Below are 5149 nucleotides of genomic sequence, written 5' to 3'. Positions count from 1 at the left end.
AGATTCATTTAACCACTACGGAATCGTTAACGCACACTGACATCGCACAGAGCATGGTCATTTTTTAATTTCGCCTTCCATTGGTATGCGGCCTCCCCGGCCGGCAGTTTATTCCACTCCCACGGGATCAGCGACCAAACGACAAAACCACTGAGACTCCGCAGCGGACCTGGGAGAGAAAAAAAAAAGGGGGGTGTTTTAAAAAACATCTCTCAACTTCTTCGTGTTTCTGAAACTTTGTCCCCACTACGGTGCGAAGTTTAAGCATTGGGTTAAAAACCATTGGTGTAGGAGGTAGACCGCATCACTTCGTTTGCGGTGTTCGTCTGCGTCTTGCAGCTAGTTTCTTTGGGCCAGTGCGCTGAAGCCTTCAGCACTTGACGCTGGTGGCAGACCTTTGGTGAAAACTTCTAGCTTGCGTACCACATAAATCTTGAGAAGCTATTAAAATCCTGCGGTAATTAAACGCAAAAAAAAAAGTTTCTTTCTGTAAAGAATCAGCCTTCGCCGTCGCTCCTATAGGATGTCCCGGAGTGACATACGTCCTGACATCCCAGGAGGCCAGGATGTGTAGGATGTATAGGAAACTTACATGCTAGCACGGCGCCAACTAGGGCTAGTTGGTGACATCCCAGGAGGCCAGGATGTGTAGGATGTATAGGAAACTTACATGCTAGCACGGCGCCAACTAGGGCTAGTTGGTTGTATATGTACTGAACGTTTCAGCGCGCTACCTCTCGGAAACTCTACATGCGGTGCAGGCGAGTGAGCTGTGCTTAATTGATTTGTTACATTTTCTGAATACAGTATACAGACATCCTATACATCCTGACATCCAGGGATGTCAGGATGTATGTCTCTCCGAGACATCCTGAGAACGACGGCAAAGGCTGATTCTTTACAAAAGGGAAAGGGAACATCCTGACATCCTGGGATGTACCGTATTCAGAGAAGGTAGCAAATCAACTAAGCACAGCTCACTAGCCTGCGTCGCGTGTAGAGTTTCTGAGAGGTAGCGCGCTGAAACGTTCAGTATGCATACAACCAACCAGCCCCATTTGGTGCCGTGCTATAGCATGTAAGTTCCTTTAAGCTCCCTCACCATAAAATACAGCATGTTCCACGCCAGCGACTTATTTCCTTGCAGTGCAAGCCACCTTTTCACTTCCTCCTTTCTGCGTTGTGTTCGGCAGTTACCGCTGGGCAATAACGCAAGGTTATATCAACGGTAGTCGTGGCTGAAAGGTCGAATGTCTGTGCTTTTCTGCTGTCTTCTCAATAAAGGCGTAATTGAGTTTCGTATGTATAGATTCAACTTACTGACAAGGGAAATATTCGTACGTGGCTCTGATGACAGCACGGAAGCACACGTTTACTGCGTACAAAATGACAGGCAGGGAACTTAATCTCTTTATTAGACTAACTTGTGCTCGCAAAAAATAGAACTCGGCCACAGCAATAGGAGCAAAAAGCCTGTTTCTTGGAAGATCAGAATCACCATCGCTTGCGACCGCTGTGAACTTGCAGGTGATGAATTTTCGCGATAAAGAACTGAAGGTGCCGATAACAATCTCAGATGTTGTAGAGGCTGCCGCGCGCGGTTAGAATCGTTCCGGGAGAATCTGGCAGCGCTTGGCGTGACAAATAAAAGATGTGTACGATATAGAGCGCAGTTTGGGCTATTCGATAAACTTATCAATATGACGACCAGCAGCGCAATGAACTAGGGTGACAAAAAGACATAACACGCGACGGTGGCCTTGTACAAGGGACATGGGACATGAGAAAACACGTTTTACAAATGTTGCCGGCATTGCCCCCCTTCACAACGCCTGCGCGCTGCAACATTACCTCGTCCAAAGTACCATGACCCAATTATCGACTTCTGGGCCTTTATGAAATCGTGAACTTATTTGCCATAACTGGCGGCAAAAAAGAAAAAAAACGCTTGACTAGACAACTCTGTGCTTGCTGGACATTATTTTTCTTTTATTTCTGCATTATACTACGGCATCGTTCCACTTTTTTGTACTTCGATTAATATCGAGCCAATTGAGAATTTTTGAGAAATATTTCAGTTAATTACTTCATCACGTGCACTGTTGTCGGCTAAAGAACACATCTCTGTGATTGAAAATAAAATAATTTATGATGGGTTGTTTGAAATCTCCGGCAACCTACTTTGTAGAAGAAAGAAAGAAAGAAAGAAAGAAAGAAAGAAAGAAAGAAAGAAAGAAAGAAAGAAAGAAAGAAAGGAAGAAAGAAAGAAAGAAAGAAAGAAAGAAAGAAAGAAAGAAAGAAAGAAAGAAAGAAAGAAAGAAAGAAAGAAAGAAAGAAAGAAAGAGGACTTTTAAAAGAAAGAGAGAAGAAATAAAGACGGACTTTAGGAAGTGCGGTGTACGAAAGTGTGTAATAATTACTGACAAATAAATTTTATTTACTAAACCAGGCAGTAAAAGTTTCGAGCAGTGGCACCAAGGTGCCAAAGTTTCTTTGGACGTCAGTGCCTCGCTGATGGGCGAGCAACTATTTAATGTGTGACGTTAGGGCCAAAGGCACAGTTCACTCTATTGCCAGCGGCATTTGTGCGATTGGCTCCATTTCAAGCTCGCAAGAAGCTTTCTCGTCAGGGCACTCCGAGCACTGCAAACAAACGTTAAACATAAGAGATGCCTAGATCCCGTCAATCAGGTAAATAGGACTATCAGAAATGTCACAGTATCGTCATACCTTCAGAGAGTGCAAGTCTCCAAGACAGAAACGCAAAGCAAAAGTCACTGCAAGTGCTACGAGCAAAGACAAGTTTCCATGTCGAGCCTCGTGCGCCGCAATCCTAAGAACTCGCCACATACGACCGACGCTGGGGAGCTGTGGTGCGGCTAAGGCGCCTTCCGGAATTAAGAACAGCCCAGCGAGCTTGGTCGCGATAAGAGTCACGGTCATTGGCTGTTGTCTTCTGAAGGGGCAAATGCCGTCGAAAGCCTAGGGGTCGCAGGAGGAGTGCTGAGCGTTTGCTGGCCTAGGGTTTCCCTCGGCTACACGTGGAGCCATGCGTAATGGGCTCCCGGCCTTGCCGCCATGTAGGACGCCCCCCGCAATTGCTTGCTGTTCGATACGCCATTCGAGGATTACAGAGCTCGCGCAGTAAGTCGCTTCCACAGACGCAGGCAGGGAGGCACGCGGCAGTCACTGCTAGTGAAATGTGGGGCATACGAACCAGTGGGCATTGTCCGAAAAGCCCGAAGCGACGATGCAGTAAGGAGTGCGAGAATGCGCACCAAGAGATCCGTACAGGGCTTTTGCGTTCTTTGTGTCTGAGGCCGCGCATTGGGCAATAAACTACTGGAAAGTAGCTCTGCCATGACACGTGGCAATCCTTACATGCACGTGTCAAGCCTTGCCAGTAGCGTAGAATGAAGCAGCGCCGTAAAAACGCGAAGAACGACTTCTGAATAACGAGCATTAGTGTTCACGAGGGAAGACGGCCAGAACCCAGAAAAAAAAAAAAAAAGAATTTGCAACACTTCTTAGGATTTCTAAGAACCGATTAAGGAAGGCAGTTACAACCAATGGCGTAGTTTATCAACCGAATTTTTGCGAACCTCCTTTTTCAGCAGCAAGAAAGCAAAGCGATGAGTGTCACTATCGCCATAGCAACCTTCCTCTAATGCTCTCGTTGCCGGCACTTGTTGATGCTGCAACGACAAAGAATAGCCCGCATCCTTGCCTGAAAAACAGGGGCGGTTTCCGGCCCTGCCTGGAACCGAGACAGCCAGAAAGAGACGCTGAAGCACGGGTATTTGACCAATAAAACAGACTCGCTACTCTTATTCTCGGAGGACCCTTGCGTGCTGCGAAGAGATCTGCTGTGTGCTCGTTCCGAATTCCACGCTTCGACGCTTGCTATGCGAGCACGAAAATGGAGGCACCATTTCACTGGCTGGCCATAACAAACGATAACGGATCATCAAACGCGGGAGCCTTCGGGCTACTTTTATCGACGAAAACGCTTTCACTTGTCCCGCACTGCATTAATGCGTTCTTAGCGTGAACGTCTTCAAGACTGCACTGTCATGTATACTACGTGAACTTTTTCGGGATTCCCGTTTTTCCGCACGCACAACCTCCGCGCAGTTCCCCCTCTAAGGCAATTATTTGCATCTGAAATTCATCCGTTCACCTTGCGGCGTGGAAAAGACATTGGCGTAATTACTAGCACGTTAGAACAACCTAAACCCGTCGTGCATATACGAGGCACCTAAAAAAAAAAAAAAAAAGAAAGGAACCCCCTCAGAAGGCAATGCAATACGTCCTGTTTTTCAAGCCGCGCGCGCGTTCACTTTTGCGTTCCTCTGCTTCTGCAACAGCAGCAGCCTTGGTCGACGTGAGACCGTTCAACGTCATTCGTTTTCGCGGCAGCGTTCTCCCAAGGCAGCTCCCATAGATAGAAAGCGAACTCGTCGCCTGTCGTCCAGGCTGCGGAGGTCGGCTGCGGCCGCGCGTAATCCGAGGTGAGCTGCCTCAGCCAACCAGGGCCGCGCGCTCTTCGCGGAGTGAGCGAAGCGGCCTTTGATTATCGGGACCGATAGCGGGTCAGACCCCCGGTACCACCATTGTGTGCGCGCACGCACGCCGATGGCTCCCGCCCTGGCCACCGGCTGCGCTGCAAAAAGATTTGCCCCGAGAGCCGAGCACGTGCCTGCCGCTGTCCGGCGCAGCTCCAATTCAAGAAGTCCTGTCGAAGCGGTGCCCTCGCTCTCTGCGGGAGAGGCCTACGCGCGCTGCAATCACGCGTGCCGCGATCTCACTGCATCAGCTGGTCAGTGTATTGCATACTTCTCGGGCAAAAAGGGTGCCAACAGCGCAACACCGGAAGTCACACGGATAAGACGGCGATGTCCGGGTTTTCACTATTCCAGCCGTTTCTCTCGAGCGATGTTCACGAACAGAATGACCGGCCGCGATTTCCAGGATATGCATGTTCCGCCAAGGGCGTGCTGCACGTGTTCGAAGATGTCACTTGATGCTGACTCTGGGAATGTCGCAGGCCATCGAAGATTGAGAAAATACTCTAATGGAACTGCATATGCGCTGTTTAGTGTTTTAATGTCTTATCGCGTTTGTAAACGCCGTACTGCGGTTCCTTACC

The sequence above is a fragment of the Amblyomma maculatum genome, chromosome 1 (assembly GCF_055883805.1).
Source record: "Amblyomma maculatum isolate TAMU_Amacu chromosome 1, ASM5588380v1, whole genome shotgun sequence".
Classification (NCBI taxonomy): domain Eukaryota; kingdom Metazoa; phylum Arthropoda; class Arachnida; order Ixodida; family Ixodidae; genus Amblyomma; species Amblyomma maculatum.
This window is presented reverse-complemented; position numbering follows the sequence as displayed.